The sequence below is a fragment of the Castor canadensis genome, chromosome 9 (genome assembly GCF_047511655.1).
Source record: "Castor canadensis chromosome 9, mCasCan1.hap1v2, whole genome shotgun sequence".
NCBI classification, from domain to species: Eukaryota; Metazoa; Chordata; class Mammalia; order Rodentia; family Castoridae; genus Castor; species Castor canadensis.
In genome coordinates this window covers 102,554,753-102,577,139 of record NC_133394.1, presented here as the reverse complement: position 1 = coordinate 102,577,139, position 22,387 = coordinate 102,554,753, and the positions used below count along the sequence as shown (strand labels likewise).

Here is a 22,387-nt window from a genome sequence, read left to right as displayed (position 1 = left end):
CTCCATTTACCCTCTCCCCTCCCATTAGTACTCACCCTGGACAGAACATATTTTATCTTCCTGACCTTAATTTTATAAGTATATATTGATTATTGAAGGGGATTTTGACTTGATATTTCAGACATGTATATATTTTGGGGGTTTCTTTGTTTTTTTTTTTTTAATTTTTTTTGAGGAGTTTTTTTTTATTCATATGTGCATACAATGTTTGGGTAATTTCTCCCCTTTTCTGCCACCCCCTCCTTTACCCCCCTACCCCCCCCTCTCCCCTTCACCCCCTCGATACCCGGCAGAAACTATTTTGCCCTTATCTCTAATTTTGTTGAAGAGAGAATATAAGCAATAATAGGAAGGACCAAGGGTTTTTCTAGTTGAGATAAGGATAGCTATACAGGGAGTTGACTTGCATTGATTTCCTGGGCATGTGTGTTACCTTCTACATTAATTCTTCTTGATCTAACCTTTTCTATAGTTCCTGATCCCCTTCTCCTATTGTCCTCAGTTGCTTTAAAGTATCTGCTTTAGTTTCTCTGTGTTGAGGGCCACAAATGCTATCCTAGTTTTTTGGTGTCTTACCGATCCTCATACCTCCCTTGTGTTCTCTTGCTTTATCATGTGATCAAGGTCCAATCCCTTTGTTGTGTTTGCTCTTGATCTAATGTCCATATATGAGGGAGAACAAATGATTTTTGGTCTTTTGGTCTTTTGTATATATCACTCAGAATGATGTTCTCCAATTCCATCCATTTACCAGCGAATGATAACATTTCGTTCTTCTTCATGGCTGCATAAAATTCCATTGTGTATAAATACCACATTTTCTTAATTCATTCATCAGTAATGGGGCATCTTGGCTGTTTCCATAACTTGGCTATTGTAAATAGTGCTGCAATAAACATGGGTGTGCAGGTGCCTCTGGAGTAACCTGTGTCACAGTCTTTTGGGTATATCCCCAAGAGTGGTATTTCTGGGTCATATGGTAGATCAATGTTTAGCTTTTTAAGTAGCCTCCAAATTTTTTTAAATGACCTATATATTCTGTTTTAATCAGATTAACCCTTTTTAGATGCTATCTCATCATGTTTCCAGATTTTAGAATTTTGGTTGAACTAACAAGAATTGATCCTCTATCAGTTTGAGCAATTGGAGAATTTCTCAGTCTTGGTAACATACATCAGATGTACCAACCCATCAAGTAAATGGACAAAAGTGACAAGTATTTCTCTTGATCTGTCTTAAGAGAATTTCTAAGAAGAGATGCACAGATGTATGCCAAACAATTGTCATGGGGCATGCTTTCATATTACACTTGCTGTGAGGTCAAAGGTCTCTCATTCACAGGTAGGTTGCTCAAAGAAATATTTGCTTAAAAAGTTTTTCTAACAACAGTGTAGAAGTGTTGCTTTCCCTTCCACATCCTCACCAACATTTGTTATTGTTTGTGTTCTCAATGACAGCCATTGTGACTAGAGTGAATCTCAATGTTGTTTTGATTTGCATTATCTTTATATCCAAGGAGTTTGAGCATTTCTTCATGTATTTGTTGGTCATCTAAACTTCTCCCTTTGAGAATTGTCCATTCAGGTCACTTGCCCATTTATTCAGTGGGTTGTTGATTCATTGTGGGGTTAGGTTATTTTTAACTGCCTCTATATTCTGATAATAAATCACTTATCAGATAGATAGCCTGAAAAGATTTTTCTCCCATTCTGTATGCTGTCTCTTCAGTCTGGTGACTATTTCCTTTGCTGTGCAGCTTTTTAGTTTCATGCAGTTCCAATTGTCAACCCTGTATATTAATTGCTGAGCTATTGCTCTTCTATTCATAAAGTTATTACCTATGCCTATATAACCAAATGTATTCCTTATTTTTCTTGGACTAATTTCACAATTTTAGATCTTACATTAAGCTCTTCAATCCACCTTGAATTGCTCCTAGTAAAAGTGAGAAACTGAGATCTACTTTTGATCTTTTGCAAAAAGATATCCAGTTTTCTCAGCAACATTTGTTAAGAGGCTTTGTTCCAGTGCATATTTTGGACTCTATTGAAAACTGAATGGCTACAGCTGCATGCATTTGTATCAAGGTCTTCTAGTCTATTCCATTGGTCTTCATATTTATTTCTGTGCCAGTACCATGTTGTTTTTATTACTATAGCTCTGTATAGAGTTTGAAGTCAGGTATCGTGATATCTCCTATGTTGTTCTTTTTGCTCAGGATTTCTGTGGTGATTCAAGGTTTTTTTATGATTCTAAATGAACTTTAGGATTGAATTTTCTATTTTGGTGAAGAATGTCATTGGAATTTTGATAAGAATTGTATTGAACATATAGGTTGCTTTCAGGAGTATAGACATTTTCACAATATGGACCCTGATAATCCATAAGTGTCAGATGCCCTTCCATTTCCTAATGTCTTCATTAACTTTTTTTAGTGATTTGTAATTTTCAGCATATAGGCCTTTCATCTTCTTCATTAACTTTGTTCCTAGATATTTTAATATTTTGAGCCTATTGTGAAAAGAATTGTTTCCTAATTTCTTTCTCAGATTATTCATTATTTGTGCACAGATTTGCCACTGAGTTTTGTGCATTGATTTTGTTTATTGCTATTTCGCTGAAAGTGTTTTTGAAGTTTAAGAGTTTTTGGCAGAGTTTTTTAGGGTCATTCAAGTATAATATCATATTACCTGAAAATAGTGATAATTTGACTTCTTCCTTAAGTATTTGAATCCCTTTTATTTCTTTTTCCTGTCTTATTGATCTGGCTAGGGATTTCAGTACTATATTGAATAAGACTGGAGATGGTAGACACCTTTTCCTCATTCCTGACTATAGAAGAAAGGGTTTCATTTTTTCTCCATTTGGTTTGATCTTGGCTATAGGTTTGTCATAGACAGCCTTTAAAATGTTGAGGAATGTTTCTCTTAATCCTAGTTTCTACACAGCTTTTGTCATGAAAAGACAGTAAATTTTCTTGAAAGCTTTTTCTGCATTGTTGAAATGATGATGATGTGGTTTTTGTCCTTGATTCTGTATATCTGTAGTGTTATGTTTATTGATTTATGTGTGTTGCAACAATATTGCATCCCTGGAATGAAACCTATTTGATCATAGTGTTTGTTCTTTTAAATGTGTTTTTGGATTCTGTTAGTAAATATTTTACTGAGGATTTTTGCATTTATGTTCATCAAGGATATTAGCCAATAAGTTTATGTTTTGATGTGTCTTTATCTGGCTTTGGTATTAGTGTAATAGTGGCTTCATAAAGTGACTTTGGTAGTATTCTGTCATTTTGTGTTTTATGGAATAGTTTGAGGACAATTGGTATTAGTTCTTTACAGGTCTGGTGGAAAACAGCATGGAAGCTCATCAAAAAATTAAAAATAGAACTACCATAAGATCTAGCTTTACTTCTCCTGGGCATATACCCAAAGGAATGTGTACTAGGACACAATAGAGCCATTTGCACACCCATGTTTATTTTAGCACTATTCACAATAGCCACACTTTGGAAACACAACTGCTGAATGGATTAAGAAAATGCAGTATATTGACACAAGGTATTATTATTCAGCCAATAGCAATGAAATTATGTTGTTTACAGGCAAATGCATGGAACCAGAAAACATCAAGTCAAGCAAAGTAAACCTGGCTCAAAAGGTCAGAGGTTGCATGTTTTCCCTTATATGTAGATGCTAGACTTATAAGATAAATGTACACATAAATACACATTTTATCTTAAATACCTGTATACACACAAACACACACATATATATACACACACACATATATATATTATATATATATAAAGAGAGAGAATGAGAGAGAGACAGAACATGATTGTATTAGATGGTTTTCAAGAGAACAAAATTTCACAGTAAAATCACTCTTCCAGAAAGATCATTGTTTTTGTCCTTTGGACATTCCCTGGCAAATCACTTCAATCTACAGTTGAAAAAGTGAAAGCTGAAGTCATATGGAACTTATTCTAATTTTGGAAAGTACACAGATTGGCAAATTTTCCATGACATAGTGTTTACTACCACATATTAATAAATATTTAGGAACTACAAACATCTCAGCAGTTATAAACTATAGTAACATAGGATTTGTGATTTGTTAATAACATGAGATTTATGACATGGGACTATGTGTTGGTCAATATTTGCAATAAAAACAAAAGTTTGGTTTTGTATGGGCAGTTATTGAACTACAATAGTGGGAGTGCCAGCCATGAAATAAATTTTTCTAATCATAGCTAGGATTGCTAAGTCAATGAGAGTTATTTGACTACTGATTAACTTGCCTCTGTATCAGTGTGTGATTTATGTCATGGGTTAGAAACGCCTTTGCCTTTTTTATACCTTGGGAAGGTCCAACATAAATATTCAGTGATAGACTTCAGCAAGATATTTCAGTTTAATTAGAGATTATAATGGCATCGTGGTCCTCAATATCCATAATTTATGATAATTTTAAGAAAATTATACTTTTATATGTTATTTAGTGCTTCAAATTGTATATGATACTGTGAACAAAAATTAAAATTTTGACATATAAATATATTTCAAAATATTACAACTAAAGATATATCCTTTGCTTTCAACTAATTCTTATTTCCTTCTACAACTCTTACATTTATGGCTTGCAGGTTTTCAGAAGGGATTTCAGGATAAAAGAAGTAATTGGCAGCAAAAGCATTCCTGAGGGAAATCAGGTTGCAATTATTATTATTATTATTTTGGAACAAATAATTGGAAAGTCTTTTCACTTGAACATTATGATGCAAAATCATAGATAAGTTTTCAGACAAAAAATGTGAGTCAATGGTACATATTTTACCTATTTGGCGCAAAAAACTCTAGTTTATATGTTTCACATTGATCTTACAGCCAATGTACATATTGGTGGAAATATGTAATAACTCTGACAGTATGTAAAAAACTTCTGATAAAATTGGTAGTAGAATTTCTACCTACCAATTTACAGAAAGTAGAGAAGACCAAGAAAAATGGTATACAACAAAGCCAATAAAATAACACTAATAAAACATAGGCTATGGGAAATCGATAAGGAAAGCAATTATTGCAAAGACAGAAACAGAGAAGCAAATAAAGACTTCAGATTGTTTTTAAAAAAACTAATAAGTTAAAAGAAACTTTAATAATGAACAAATTATAATACCTAGGCCTTAGGTTTTCTCTCATTTATATAAACAAGTGGTTTAAAAAAGAAAACTTGAAATCAAAGGAAAACCAATGTGGCATTTGTTAATTTAAAACTATTGTTTTTTCTGTGATGGTTATGTTTTTAAACAGTATTGAGTCATTACTTAGATGTGAATACTTAAATGTTTATGAATGAATAATATGCTCTTTGAAATTTACTTTGAAAAAATCTGAGAATGTTGAAGAAATAGTTAACAAGCTATACAAAATTTAAATGGATCTGTCAGAATTCATCAGTCTAGCATTTCTACTTTCTTACAGGTATTAAATTTTTTATAATGAATGCTAGAAAAGTGTCCTGCTTCTGATCTTGAAGTCATATATTGAACTCTGAGAATTTTCAGGAAAGCAAAAATTTTGGAAGGTCACAGGAAAAGTTATTGGTGAGAGAAGTGAGTCCTAATAGGACCAATTTTATAGGCATTCTACAAAGAAAATATAATAAGGTAACCTTTTCATTTTTAGCTACACTTAATATTTTAATAAAATAAATCTTTAATTTCTATGACCAAAAAACATATGAAAATCTTTAGTTAGAGTGGCATTTAAGTGTGATAGGAAAATTTGGGAAGATTCAACAGAACATAACCTTCGTTTCTAGTTGTTTCAATGCCATTAGGCTTTTTGTTCCCAGTTGGGCTAGAGTGCAGTATCTGAGCCCCATCACATAATTCTTCAGTAAGTGCTCTTGACACATCTTTTATATTCTCAAAGTAGCTGGTTTCTAGACATCTGTCTTGTGAGCAATTTGTAGGGGGAGAGGGTTGTGAGATAAATTTCAGTATGAACCCCATTCTGACTTAAACTTGTGTTCTTCCTTGTGAACTTAATATTGTGATTAAAGCCATGTCACCTTTCTCTCTGTTATGGACAATTTTTATTTCAATCAATCCCTTACATTCAGTATTGTAAGGCAATAGCTACAAATCTGTTTTCATTTTTAAAAAGTCTATGATAAATATATTGTAGGCCTGCAGTAATTGTTATAATCATTGTCTTAGAGTCTTTAGGCTATGATGAAATTAGAAAATCCCATCTGACAAAAGCTATAATATATGATGACATTAGGAGACCAGAAATTTTGTTTTTAAATTTAGTCTTAATCCTTTGGTAATGTCAGATTTCACTCTCCAAGAAGTGATCAAAATCCCAGAATCTGGTTTATTTTATTACTGAATAAATCATTGATGACAAGACTAATTATAAAACCAATTGCTACTATTTATGGCCAAATGTATTTCTAGTATCAGCAGACTAGAAATAAGAATTTTTAATAGGTAAGTACTAATAACATGTAATAATAAATAGACATTTTGTTTATGTGTTTTCTCCTCTGGTTTCCTCTGCATGTTGTTAAAGTTGTTTCAAGGAAAACATAATTTTCCTACAGGATACAATTCCAAAATTTAGAACTAATCTTATTATTAGTAATGTGATCATGGCATTTCAAATTAAGATGGGCTTAAGTCATTTTGCTTTAATGTCAGCCTATCAATTATTTTTGCACCATATGAGCATTATGTAATTACAGTGAATTATACAATTATGTGATATGAGATGGCTTGGTGAGTTTTACATCTAAAAATGGAATGATTTGATTTGGATTGATTGTTGTTTATATACCATTTCACTACATGCATAAGCTGATCACATTTAAAAAAGTGCTTGCTTCAGGGTGATAAAAGAAGAATATTTAATTTCATGAATAAGAATAGAATGCCACATTTAAAATTCTGACATTTGATGCCATATTGTAACTGTATCTCTGACTGTCTGCCTCTATTTCCCTATTATTCAAATAAGGCCAAAAGGTTAGTGACACTTATATATCACATTATATCACATTAAACATTAACAGCGAGCTAGATAGAGAAGAGAATATTGTGGCACTAAAGACAGATTCTTGAAAACTGTTTTCTACTTTATTGCTTTTGAATATGTTCATGGTGTTGTATCAAATGTTATTGATGATGTCCTGATCATCAAATTCACTGTTGTTTTCTCTGTCACTACAGCATCTTCTTTGCCAAAGATTACAATATGTCTTCCACTCATTAAATTTTTTTGATTGACCCACATTTTCTTGTTTCCATTCCCAACTCTCTTTTGGCAATGTTTAAAACTCTTCAAGTAAAGTGTCTTGAACACATGTGACAATGCACAAGGGCTCTACATAAGATTCTAAACAATATGTGCAACTCTCTTCACAAGAGTAGAGGACAGACTCATGAACAGATGTCTGTGATAGTCGTTACGTCTAGTCTTTCTGTCCTTTCCTGCTTCTGCTCACTGCATGTCAGCATTTTCCAGGTTTATGTTTCTATTATGGCCATCAAATCTTATGATATTGACTCTCCACCCACATGGATGAATTCCTAAATTAGAATCTGTAAATTTGAACTGCTACCTCTACTTCCAATTCCTACAAGACATTTCCACCTGCACAATTTTCTGGTACCTTCAGGTAACATCTAAAATGAGACTCATCATGTATCTCCAACTCATTCCTATATTTCTGATATTCCAAATGCAAGAAATGTGAGTCACTCACACAAGAGTAGTTCTTAATCATTAATTCTTCTTCATTTTCCTTGACAAATAAGAAATGATAGGGCAGCATATTCTCTTTTTTTTAAATCACTCACAGTTACTTAAAATTTTGAATTTCTGTGCTATAAATGCTATAAACTTAGCTCAGGACTATGACACTTTAAGCATTCAACTTATTTCAGTAAATCCCAACTTTCACTCTCTTGCTTCTCTTTCTTAACCCATTATAACTATAGTTTTTAGACTAGTTTCACAAATGACTTTGTGTTACTTTTATAAATAAAAAGGTCACAGTATCTATCACATTGCCTTAGAAATAAGCCATGTCCTTGGGTATAAGAAATCTATGACTGGACTTGGCAAAATAATCAGTCACAGAAACCCAGAGTAATGACCTTGAATAATAGCAAGAAATCCCATTTTTGGTAGGCTAAGGTGAATCTAGAAACCAAACTTTTAATTAAAAAGCTAAAGAGAAGTAAAGGTGTCATGGAATAAGAACATTACAAGGGTGAGTTTAAGGAAATAAAGCAGGTATGAATCACATTGATATGGACAAATGTAGACATAGAAGTCTTAGTATTAGGACAAGGTAATCAATGAGTTAAAAACATGGAAAGGCAAATTAAAATGATAATGTAAACTTAAGGGAGATAAGGGAGAATGATGTGGGGGTGAATTCAACTGTAACATAATGTAAGAACATTTGTATATGTCATAATGTACTCCCAGTACAATAATAATATAAAAAAAGAAAATATGAAACACCTTATAAATCCCCATTACAAAAATATCTAGCTTATGTTTGACAAAATGTATGAGTACTCTGGTCCAGACCAGGTGACATACAGAATTAATCATTATGCATATTGGATATTTTGAACATACTGAATAAAAAATACATTGCTAAAAAAGATAGTCAGCAAATATTTAAGAATACTTAAAAGTATTGCTGTATTTCATGACTGACTTTAGCATCAAGATAAATTTGGTATTGACTCCAAGTTCTCCTAGCTTTGTGTCCTGCATATAAAATATTTAGCATGGTACTTAAATGGGTGTTATAAATATTACTTTCCATACATGTCTTAATAAGAAACTTTTTAACCTTTAGGGACACTTCCACCTTCTGCTGAATCACTTTCAGTCCACAGAAGTTGTCTGAATCTATTTACATATTAAGAAATTTTAATTAAAATCAGTTGCTTGAAAGTAAAGCTCTCTGTAATATAGTTCCTAGTTGAGACTTAAGATACGATAAGAATTTTCTTTCAACTAATAAGAACTCACTACATTAAGGAAGGTAAGTTCTTTCATTGTGCTGTGTACTAGAAATGATAGGTTCCTTGGTGCCTATAAACTTCTATTAACTGACTGCTTATGTACCCAGATACAGGACTTTCCTTTTGGTCCTTATAAAATTTAGGACATAAAAATTTATAGGTAAAGTTAACGGATTCATCAACAAAAAAGTGGTCTTAAAAGAGTGAAGAAGGAAGTATGTAGTACATGAGTCTTAAATCTGTTAAATAAATGAAATATGTGAAACACATTTAGATTTTAATTGGACAAATGAAAACTTTTTTGAAACAATTAGGAAAATTATGAACTGGATTCAGCATCATACACTAAGAAATTGCTATTGCCTCATTTAGGTGTGAAAATGGCATTGCAGTGTTTTTGAAATAATGGTATGTACTAAGGAATGACTGACCAATGAAGTAATATATACTTGGAGGTTTTTAAAAAAATATTTCAGAAAAAAGTAGAGAAAAGATAAAGGATACAAAAATGGAAAAGCACTAATTATTCATAAATTTAAAAGATAGCTACCCGAAGGTGATATTACACCTTTAATATAAACTTTTTGGAATAGAGATTGAGCATATGTAGCAAAATGATTCTGTTTAAACAAATTCTAAAGCATATAAACACAATCAAATGAATTTTTGTTTTGACATTAAATGCAACATTTGTTTCAGTGTTCTTCATTTCTTGTTTTTTGGCATATAATTTCATTTTAAACTTGCATGGATGTTTTTACAGAGATTTGTAAAAATCCATTTTATGGATTCCAAGGAGATATGAAAATATGCTTAATATCACAATTAACCCTGAAATGTCACACGAGGTGATAAATCATGTTGGGGACACAAATACACCCATGATATCCTGGTGATACAGCTTCTGTTGAATTGCTTTTGAACGCTGTGATAATGAAAGTAAGGGAAAAGCTTTAAAAGGTTTGGACAGAAATACAGATGGCTGCTCACCAGGTCATTTTGTATTTCTCACTAGTCTATCTAGTCAACCAGTGCTTCATATAGAGTGAACACAGGTAATTAATCATTTTTCTTCCATTAAATTTATTACTATTTGGGGATGATAGAGTTAATGATGCAATAATAACAAAAAGAGACTAAAATTGCATTTATTTATAAGATTGTTTTTTAAAAAATAAATTTTCAACCATTCATTACCAGTTTTGCTTCAAAATATTTCATGCAGATTTAACAACCCTCTTACATGGACACACTAGAAATTATTGTGGGTTATCTGGGAGCCTACAATATTTTCATACAAATTTAAGTTAAATAGATTGACATTTAGTATCAAATGATATGTTTCTACATGTGTATAGAGTATTTTGAATGTATTCTTAATATCTAACATGATCAATATACAATTTATGCATGACTCAAAATATCACATGATAAATCAAGAATATTTGCTCATATTATATGTCAATGATAAAATATTGACATATAAAGTAAGTGAAATATTTTGACTGAGAAGCTAAAAAATACCCCAAACAATGGTGACATGATGTATTTCCTTTTAAAATCTTATATCTATGATTACTTATCATATGGATACATCTAAGTATTTTGCAATAGTATTGTCATATTGAATATTTGGGTTTTATATAGCTTTTATTATCCTAATTGATATACAGTCAATACTGGTCCATATTATATACTCTACTCCATATAATTTTGATGTCTATTGAAAGATTTTTAATAGTCCATAACATTTTCTATTTGTTGCTCTCTGCCATGTGCAACCAATGCTATGTCTAACTGAGTGGTAGCTCTTTTTATTCTTCTTTGATTTTTGAAGAAGACTTGTGACTGCTTATCCAAAATCATATTCTTACCATCTTGTTTATTTTTAGTTGAATTAAGTGTCAAAAGAAATAAAACCACATTTTCTAACCTGTCTGGCATAGAAGAGGTCGTTTAAATAAGATCCGGATTATCAGATAGAAACAGAAATTCACTTTATAATTGAGAGAAATGTCCTTAATGAGAACAGACAAATCCATTTTCTGTTCCTTGCATATTCTTGCAGACTTGAAATCAAATTAACATTTGAATGTTAGTAGCTATCTTGGGTCATGGTTGGAAAGACCAGACTTAGGCTGAGATGTTAGCCTAAAGGAGAGGCCAGTGGGAGAAGAAAAGAAAAGAACAAGCACATAAAAATACACATAAAAACTCATTCCACAATTTTTTTTACACCAGATAAAGACAATTCTATCATTAATAATTTTCACCATAATTTTCTTCATTCTTCACGTTTGACTCTAATATTAGCTGACATATTGTGGTTACTAAAAGTTCTTGAAATAAAATATTAACACTACTATTTCTTGAGTATCAAATTTGGAATTTCCATTTGAGTAAATTAGCTGATAACTTTAGCTGATAAAAATTCCATTTCCACTTTAAAAACTCTTTCTTTTGTAGCCTACTCTTTTATTTTTTAAAATTATACATTTATTCACATGTGCATACATTGTTTGGGTCATTTCTCTTTCTGACCCCTCCCCTCACACTCTCCCCTCCCTCAGTTCCAGGCAGGTCCTTTTCTGCCTTTATCACTAATTTTGTTGAAGAAAAGACACAAGCATAATAAGGAAGACAAAGTGTTTTACCTAGTTGAGTTTAAGATAGCTATACAGAAATATTCCTAGCATTGTTTTCATGTACACATGTGTTATGACCCATGTTGATTCATGTCTAACTGATTTTTACACTGATTCCTGATCCCCTTCTCATGATAACCTCTGTCGCTTTAAGGTTTCTGTATTAATTCCTCTGGAGTGGGGACATCAAATGCTTTCATGTTTTGGGTTTTCTATCTAACCCGTACCTCCTGTATATGTTCTCCCCTTGTCATGTAACCCAAGTCCAACAACATTGCTGCATTTGCCCTAGATCTAAAGATCGCATATGAGGGAGAACATATGATTTTTGGTCTTCTGAGCCTGGCTGACCTCTCTCAGAATGATGTTCTTCAGTTCCATCCATTTACCTGCAAATGATAAGATTTCATTCTTCTTCATGGCTGAATAAAATTCCATTGTGTACATTTACCACATTTTCTTGACCCATTCATCAGTAGTGGGGCATCTTGATTGTTTCCACAACTTGGCTATTGTGAATAGTGCTGCAATAAACATGGGTGTGCAGTATCCGTTGGATTAACCTGTGTTGCATTCCTTTGGGTATATCCCCAGGAGTGGGATTGCTGGATCATATGGCAGGTTTATGTTTAGATTTTTAAGAAACCTCCAAATTGTTTTCCAGAGTGGTTGTACCAGCTTGCATTACCATCAGTGGTGGACTAGGGATCCTTTTACCCCACATCCTCGCCAACACATGTTTTTGGTGGTGTTTTTGAAGATGGCTATTCTATCAGGGGTGAGGTGGAATCCTAGTGTGCTTTTGATTTGCATTTTCTTTATGGCTAGAGATGGTGAGCATTTTTTCATGTGTTTTTTGGCCATTTGAATTTCTTAAGAAAGTTCTGTTTAGTTCAGTTGCCCATTTCTTAATTGGTTCATTGATTTTAGGAGAGTTTAGTTTCTTAAGTTCCCTGTATATGCTGATTAGCAGTCCCTTGTCTAGTGGTCTCTTTAGTTTAGAGACCATTTCTTTTGTTGTACAGCAGCTTTTTAATTTTATGAAGTCCCATTTGTCCATTCTTTCTCTTAGTTGCTGGGCTGCTGGGGTTCTAATGAAGAAGTCCTTGCCTATACCTATTAGTTCCAGAGTGTTTCCTTCTCCTTCCTGTAGTAACTTCAGAGTTTCAGGTCTGATATTAAGGTCCTTGATCCATTTTGAGTTGATACTAGTACAGGGTGATAGACATGGCTCTAGTTTCAGTTTCTTGCAGATGGATAACCAGTTTCCCCAGCAACATTTGTTGAAGAGGCTGTCTTTTCTCCATCGTATATTTTTGGCACATTTCCAAAAATGAGCTGGGTGTAGTTGTGTGGGTTCATATCTGGGTCTTCTGTTCTGTTCCACTGGTCTTCATGTCTGTTTTTGTGCCAGTACCATGCTGTTTTTATTGCTATTGCTTTGTAATATATTTTGAAGTCAGGTATTGTGATACCTCCAACATTGTTCTTTTTGCTGACTATTGCCTTGGGTATTTGCTGTCTCTTGTGTTTCCAAATTAACTTTAGGGTAGAGTTTTCAATCTCTGTGCTGAAAGTTATTGGGATTTTGATGGGAATTGCATAAAACTCTTTAGTTTAAAACTCTTCAGGTATTGTCAGAATTTTTTGAAGTCTTAGTTTTCAAGTACCTATAAATTTGAGTAATATGCTTAGTCTGTTTCTCAACAATTTTTCAACTAAAATTGTATCTAGGGAATCTCAAAAGGCATGGTGAAGAAATCAGTATTTGTATTCTTTCTCTACTCCTTGACTCACAACCAATAATTTTCAAGTGTGATTTGCAGCAGTATATAATTTTATATACTTTTTCTTTAATTTCTCTAAGTATAGAAAGTTTAAAGAAATTATAAACATATAAGTAGTGATTAGCAAAATAAGTATAAATGTAATTAAAGAGTGAAATCCAAACTTTGATTATTAAATATAGTATTAATAAAATTGAAAAACTCCAGTAGGACTGATTGCTAAAAGAACAAAAATGATTTAATATCAAGATTGACATTAAGTAACTGCAAATCTTCAGACATCAAAAAGATAGAGGTAACATTATCAATAATTGCGTACCAAAAGTTTGACAATGTGAATAAAGCAGACCAATTTCTGGGAAAATCTGAAAGTAAAGAAGACAGAAGAAGAAAGGAAAACTCAGAATAGTCTGAAATCTACTAAAGGAACTAAATATGTTATTAGAAGACTTTTTATAAATTAACAATAATGCACTGTGTATCTCAAAATAGTCAGAAGAGAGGATTTTGAGTGTACTCACCATAAAAAATATAAAACTTTAACATAATGGATATGCTATTTTTAGCTGATCAATATCCAATGTATGCATGAATCAAAACATCACATCTTACCTGGCAAATATTTACACATATTATGTGTTCACCAAAAACTAAAGTAAATGCTTTTCTCAAAACAAAAAAGGAAAAAGGAAAGCAAACAAATTGGAGTCTACAGTCTCAGATCGATTCAATGACAGATTCTTCCAAACAAATGAACAGTTCATGCTTCCTAGAGCAATGGGAAAAGAGTTAAAGTACTCATTTTATGAGCTTATAAACTGGTTACATAGGTAATAATTAGGAAAAGAAGTCTTCTGTAGTCTTTTAATATTCATTTTGTTATAAGAATTCTCCAGTCTTGCTATATTGTGATGTTTTTTCTAAAAAACAGAAATAGAGGAAGCATATCTTTACTTGCTCAAAATGAGAAAGAAAAATTATAATCTAATATTTCTGTCAATCAACAAATTGAAGATAGCTGGTCTATATGGAGAAAAAGCAGTAACCAAAGTGTTTCCAAAGAATTTGACAATAAGTGAATTAGTTCTTTCTGCTCTCTATATATTGAAAATTAGGAGATTGAAGCTTTTGATATAAACTTACAACTTTGAGGCCTGAAAAAAGGCAGAGTTTGCAAAACTCACTGCAGTGAATATCTAATTAATATTTAATTCTTTCTTACATAGAAAATAAAATTTTTGGCTTCCTAAATGATGTCTCCATCTTGGATATCTAAACCTATCTAGCCATTAGCTTCCAATATGAAGAATTTTACTAATTTGAATTTTGCAGAAACATTTACATCAAATTTTGTTAAAATAGACAAGAGATATGCCTTGAATAAAGGTTATATTAATGGTAGTGGAAGAAATTCAAGGTATATTTGGAGAATACGATAGCAGGTTTTGCTGGAAGTCTAAAAAGGTGGTGGTTGAAATCATCAAAAGAATCCAGTGGTACCCCACCTTTTAATCTTTCTCAAGGCACCTGTTCTGTTTCATTTACCTTATTCATCTGCATCTGTTCATGCATCGTCTCACTGTACCTGTTAGTACACTGTTCTTGGAAGGAAGCAGCAGAAGACAAGTGCACCATTTACATAGATCACAAGTTTACGGAATGAGAATTTAGTGTCTAACAACATTGCAGGAAAAGTGAGTCAAGCTCGAGAATAACCAGAAACAAGGAAAACAAAGACAGCCGCTAAACCAATTGGAATCTCTCCAGAAGCAGGAGCCTGAGTGGAGAGGTATCCTGCAGTGGAGGCCAGTGCTTTAGTTGCTGTTGTGGGACACTGGAGGTTTCTTTGCTAAGCCTTCACCTGTATCCCATGCCTCTGCCACCATCACAACTAATACGTTTCCTTTACTGTCCCTTTTCTTTTGGAGCTAGCTCCTGCTTCAAAACTCAAAAGTAGGATTGGGGGAGATTACCTAGTTAAAACCAGGTCATATAGCAATCCTGATGCCTTATGGAAACCTGGAAGAATGTGTTTCTGGTGTTTTGACTTCCACTGTGAGATATGAAACTTGCCTTCTTTTGAAACTTTTATGCTAAAATACTCTCTAATGATAGGATGGGTTTCAGATGCTCCAGAGCCAAAAGCTGTAAATTATGCATGAGTCTTATCTTTTTCATATATTTAAATAGTGTTCCTTCTCAGGAAGTCAGTTTTAGACTGCATTGCCTTTTCTTCTTTATCCTGTTTTCTTATACATATTCAGGACTTCTAACATTTGAATATTGAATTATTTAAGCATCTTTTTTCTGAATAATTGCAAGGTGTTGATCTGAAAGCCCTGTTACTCTGGTTTCCCTTTAGATTATACAAATATTTCACTTTATACAAGTCTTCAGGTAAAAATAGAGAAAGACAATGTATCGTCTCTGCCATTTAGAATAATGGGAAAGACCTAAAGCCTAAAATAGAATTATCAGAAGGAGTAAGGGGGGAAGTAAAATTTCAAATTCAGTTATGTCTCATACAATTAAATTTTCACTTTCTTCTCTGTCCCTTCACTTTATATTTTATTCTGGACAACAAATAATTATTTCGGCCCTACTAAAAATATAATTTATATATCTTATTGATAAATCAATGAGAAACACAAACCAATTCTGTTTAGTTATATGTGTTGAGATTTTTGAAAAGATAGAAGACATACTTGTGACCTGAACACACGCTTATCCTGTCCTAACTTTTACAAATTAAATCTCAATGTTTCTTTGCAGCCCTAATCAAATACAGCATCCTTTATGATAGTTGCCTTATTCTTCAACAGAATGCAATGACTTGCTAATCTGAATACTAATAAGACATTTTTTATTAAATGCTTATGGCAATAAATACCACGTTTGTATTTATGAGTGTGTTTTATCACTCATATTATTCTATTAGTTTTTAAGGCAAGATACTTATATGAATAACTAATGTATCCAACATACTGCCTTGAACAGAATCTGCCCTATGCCTTCCATTCTGAAAAAAAAAAACTATTTTTAGATATTTACAGGTAAACAAACACATTAGTTAAGTAATGAGTGCAAATGCTTTGAATATTCTCTGCCAGAAATATTGAAATCTGCTACCAATTAGCTATAGGAAGTTACTGAAGTTAGATTTATTTTGATAATGTGATGATGAGACAAAGTTAGAAGGAAAAAGGGTTTTTATTAAGGAATGAAGTTGTGAAAGTAGGAAAGGGGTGCCTCAAGATTAGAGGGCACTGTCAGTCTAAGACTTAATAGACAACCATCCTGACCTTGGTTTCTAAAGAAGAGAGCTGTTAGAAGAGGTATGCTGTGTAGAATGGCTGTCACAGAACCTCCTTCTTCTTAGTCATAGTACGGGTGCTACTTGAGAAGAGTGTGGCTTTTTCTACCTCTGACCTGTGTAGTCATTACCTGTAGGATGCAACTGGATAAGTGCTGCCTTAGCTTGGAATACTCATGTAGACACTGCTGGAAATAACAACTAGAGGCTGTAGCTAAGCACATTCTCTGGTGCTGAGCAGGGCATCTTTAATTACACAACATAAATTCAATTTTTATGGACACTTGAAAAGCAGCCCCTGTAGAGAGAGCTATTCTTCCTGAAGGAAGACTTAGAAGAGAGATACTAGTGAGCTAAATATCAATGCTCATCAATGAAGTGGGTCTTAGGGCTGAAATAGTGCTCATCCATTCTCGTCTTTACTTGTTGATTGCAAATGTGATTCATCCTCATCTACCATCTCTATCAGTGTACCTGGTGGTATGCTACATATTTTCATTGCTGACATATCTTGCCTTCTAATTCCCATGAACTCCTGAGAGTTGCTGCTCTACTTATTCATAATTGGTCAGGGGCATCAACAAGAGCCCAAGTCACTTGCACATAATGTCCATACTTCTATGTAAAGTAGTCTTTTTCATGTTAGATAATTCTAACCCTTGTTTGCTATTGACTGGATACAAAAGCTCAAAATGATGAGGTGACATTTATTACTAGTAGTTCAATGAGGCTCCTCACTAGTGTCCCATGGGAATGTGTGTCCCTTGAGGGACAGATGTTCTACCATTGCAGGATGAGAGGTGCAATGTCCTTCAGTGACTTAGTGAGTCAGGAAAAATGGTACATACACTGACTACTGCCAGTTCTTGATTCCTGGACTTCTACATCCATCTTTTTGGAGCACTGTACCATACAAAGATCATTGATTCAATGTGTGTACATAACTTGGAGGAACACACCATTATGGTGTTCTACAAAATGGGTAAGCACTCCTTCTACTACTTCCCTAGTCACTGATCTGGTTCCCCCCTAGAGGGCAACACCAGCACAGGAATCTGAGATAGAGTGTGTAAGGTGTTCGAAAGTGTCAGCCATGCACTCATCTGTAGCAGAACTATGAACTTTCTGGACAGGGCCCTTGGGAGGTCCATACCAGGGTCTGCCCCTAAATCCTCTCAATTTTCTCTAAGTCAATTTTTACTTTCGTTAAAACTTAACTTTAATTATAGACAAAACCACATTATTTATGCGATCAACATAGATTGTGATTTGAGGACAATACAAAGACTATGCAGCAACAATAAAAGGCTTTCAGCAAATTTAAAGCATCATACCTGTTCTTTTGCAAAAAGTTAGTGCTAAAGAATTTTGTGTTTGTTTCCCCAAATGCATTTTATCCTAATTTTTCAACAAGCAGATCATAAATAGATTAAATTATTTGTTATTAGATGGTAGTTTGTAGATTTATTACAAAAGTCACATTCTAAGAATGTAAAATATAGGATTTAACATTAAAGGAAAATGCATTATAATAAGCATTAAATCCTTTATTCCCAAAGTATTAGTTAAAACTCAAGAAGAGTTTACAAGCACTCTTTGTCTTTTCCCTTCCTAATACCTAGTGAAATTTTCTTATCATGGAAACCTAATTACTACAAGGCTTATTTAAGGTAGAGTTACATCTGGGAATACTTTATTTTTACTCCTCTGGCTTTTGATGAAGATTTTCTAACTGGAACTTTCATTCTCTTGGTGGACACCTGTTATTCTTAGTGCATTCAATAAAAAGTACCAGGAAATCTGATACAATCTTGTGGTTGACTTAGGACTGCATAATAAAAGTGCTCTATTATAAAGCTCACATTAATGAAACATAAAACTTTCCTACTATAGGAAACTAGAACCTAAAATCAAATTCAAAGCTCATTACAGCTTCAGAGTGGTGAAATGTAACCTAACAGTATTTTGAAATGGGTTTTCTTTTTCACATTTTTATCATATAAAATAATGTATTTCACTATGACAGTTTCATAAATGCATATAATGCAATTTGATCATATTTACCTCCACATTTCTTTCCCTTTTCTCTTATTCCTCCTGCCAGTCTTCCCAAATAGTCCCCATTCTACTTTCATGTTCTTTTTTAACTTAGATTCTGCATATGAGAGAAAATATGTGATACTTTTCTTTCTGACTGAGTCTGGCTTGTTTTACTTAGTATGATGATTTCCAGTTCCATTCTTTTTCTGGAAAGTGACATAATTTCCTTTTTCTTTATTGCTAAGTAAAACTCTTGAAATGAATTTTCTGATGACAAAAATTTAGGTTGACATTTTTCACAAATACTTAATCTGCTGACGATGGGTGGTAGTAAGATTGTCCAGATTTTTCACTTCAAAAATTTAAATTAAACAGATGCTACAGTACATTTGTAGTAGATGTAAAAGTGGAGGCACAACATATAAGCCAGAGTCTTCTTTCTGAGTATGTTCTATAATCTTTTATGCAATTGATCATGTTGGCATTTTATCAGTTTTTGAACTTTACAAACTATTTGAAATCAACTCAGCAGTTGTAGATTTTGTGCTAATGATGTATTTATTTAATCAATTATCTCAATGCTACACAGCTAGTTAGTGATTATGGCTGTATTATTGGCAGTCAAACATCTAGAAATCTGTATTGAAATGATGGATCATGTTTTGTTTTAAATAGTAATTTTGAAGTGTTGGTTGTTTTGTATTCAAAGCAAATGAAATCACTTTGTTAAAGAGGTATCTATACTCCCATGTTCATTATACATTAGTCACATTAGTCAAGATATGCCAGCAAATCAAATGTTCATCAACAGGTGAATAAATATACATATAATAGAGTACCAGTTAGTCTAGTCTCTTTATTATTATTTTTATTAGCATATAATAGTTGTACAGGAAGATACATTGTGATACTGACATATGTACTTATAATATATCTTAGATTTACCCCCCTCCATCATTCTCCTTCTTTCCCCTTTCCTCTCTTAGAAAAATTTCCACATTGATTACAAAGTACATCCACCATATTCATACTTGTTCTCCTTTTCCTTATGCCAAACACCCTCCCACTGATACCTACGTTTGGAAAAGACCCATTTTACACTCCTGCCCTTCATTTGTTTTTAAGTCTACATTCATAGTTCAAGGGTGGTTCACCTTGGTATTTCAGGACTCCTATATTATGCTTTAATCAAATTAACCCCCCATTACTTACTATTTTTCTATCATCATGCTTCCCTAATATTCAATGGCATAATGGTACATTATGCTATATTATATATGTTGTTTAAATATTTTTCATCCTCTAAAATTTTCTTTCCCTTTCTTGCCTCTCTTCATCCTCTGCATAGACCCACTAATAGTCTTTTTCGCTATCTCTCACTATATAAATGTATATTCATATGTATATACACATGTATGCATATATATACACATATGAATATATATATACATATATATGTATTCATGTATACATTTAACTTGTAGGTTTAGCTTCCACATATGAGAGAAAACATGTGATCTTTGACTTTTTGAACCTGGCTCACTTCACTTCACATGATGTTCTCCACTTCCATCTATTTGCCTTCGAACAGCATAATCTCATTCTTTTTTGTGGCTAAGTAAAACTCCATTGTATTTTCTTAATCCATTCATCAGTTGTTGTCATCTGGGTTGTTGGCTATTGTGAATAGCACTGCAATAAACATGAGTGTACAAGTGCCTCTATCATATCCTGGAGTACGTTCTTTTGTATATATGCCTAGGTGTGGTATTGCTGGATTGTATGGTAGTTCTATTTGTAGTTTTTTTGAGTCCTCTACTGTTTTTCATGGTGGTTGCGGTAATGTACATTTCCACCAAGAATGTAGAATGCTCCTTTTGGCCCACATCCTCAACAGCATTTGTTGTTGCTTGTGTTATTGATGATAGCCATTATGACTGGGGTGAAGTGAAATCTCAATAATGTTTTTATTTGCATTTCCTTTAGAATGAAGGATGTTGAGCATTTGTTCATATATTCATTGGTCATTTGTACTTCTTTGAGAATTTTCTGTTCAGTTCAGTTGCCCCATTTATTCAATGGGTTGTTGATTGTTTGGGTGGTTAGTTCTTGAACTCCTTATATATTCTGTTTATTAATACCTTATTAAATGTATAGCTGGCAAAAATTATCTCCCTTTCTCTAAACTATCTCTTCAGTCTGGTGATCATTGCCTTTGCTGTGCAGAAGCTTTTTAGTTTTATGTCAATCTCTCTTAGTTACTGAGTTACTAGGTTTCTATTCATAAAGTTAGTACCTATGCTTATGTTGCCCAGTGTGTTCCCTAATTTTTCTTGAAGGAATATCAGTTTCAGATATTATACTAAGATCTTTAATCCAGTTTTAATTGATGGTAGTTGAAGATAAGAGACTGAGATCTACTTTTAGTCTCCTACAGGTGGAAATTCAGTTTCCCCAACACCATTTGTTTAATAGGCTAGGTTTTCTCCAGTGTGTATTTTGAACTAGTTGTGAAAAATCACATGATTGAAGTTGCATAGATTCATGTCTTGGTATTAAATTAAGAAAACAATATCACTCACAATAGTTTAAAAAGTTAAAATAACTAGAAATAAATTTAACAAAGGAGGTGACCAACATATACAATGAAAATTATAAGTCACTAAAGGAAAAAATCAACAGTCATTAGAGGATGGTAGGACAGTCCATGCTCATGGATTGCTGGAATCCACATTGTGAAAATCACTGCACTACCAAAAGCAATCTACATGTTCAATGAAATCCCCTCAAAATTCCAATGACATTCATCACCAAGGTTGAAAAACCAACTCTAAAGTTCATTTGGAAGCTCAAAAGACTAGAAATGCTGAAGGCAATACTAAGCAAAAAGAACAATGCTGGAGGCATCACAAATACCTGACTTCAGATTGTACTACAGAGACATAGCAGTGAAAACATGCACAGAAACAGGCATGAAGATAAACAGAATAGAATAGAAGACCCAGAAACAAACCACTGTCTTAAGAAAAAAACTTCTATCATTTGGACCAAAATGAATCAACCTAGAAGATGTTATGCTCTGTGAAATAAGTCTGTGACAAAAAGGGAAGGACTAAAAAAATTCCATTTATATAAAATATCTGAAGTAGTCAAACTTATGTAAGGAGAAGTAGATGGTAGTTGTCAGGAAATACTGGAAGAGGAATGGAGACTGTTCAATAGGGTGCAACAATTATGTGAGATGCATACCTTCTATTTACCTGCTGTACTAAGTAGTGCCTATAAACAGCAATAGTATCTGCACTTCAAACTTACTAAGAGAAAAGATCACTTGTTAAGTATTTTTACTTTTTAAAAAAAGGCAAAGTGATTCAAAAACTTTTAGAAGTAGAGACATGTTTATTACATAATGTGATTGTGTTGCTGGTATCGTGATTGTCTGACTACATCTCAACCTAAATAAAGTTATAAAAAAAACTCTATGCTTGGTTGAATTGTTATCTTACAATAATTTTTGTACTCTTGCAGAGAAGAAAAA

At 33.0% G+C, this 22,387-nt stretch overlaps 1 long non-coding RNA gene across 3 annotated transcripts in view; it reads right to left on the bottom strand.

Moving 5' to 3' along the window:
• Positions 1-296: 296 nt before the first annotated feature.
• Positions 297-22,387, bottom strand: part of LOC141410971 (uncharacterized) — a 212,099-nt gene continuing 190,008 nt past the window's right edge. For 2 of the 3 annotated variants that reach the window (XR_012435799.1, XR_012435798.1), the window contains one exon: positions 11,224-22,387. This exon is cut by the window's right edge and continues 18,758 nt beyond it. This is a non-coding gene — a long non-coding RNA (uncharacterized lncRNA). The other variant, XR_012435800.1, reaches the window with a different exon arrangement.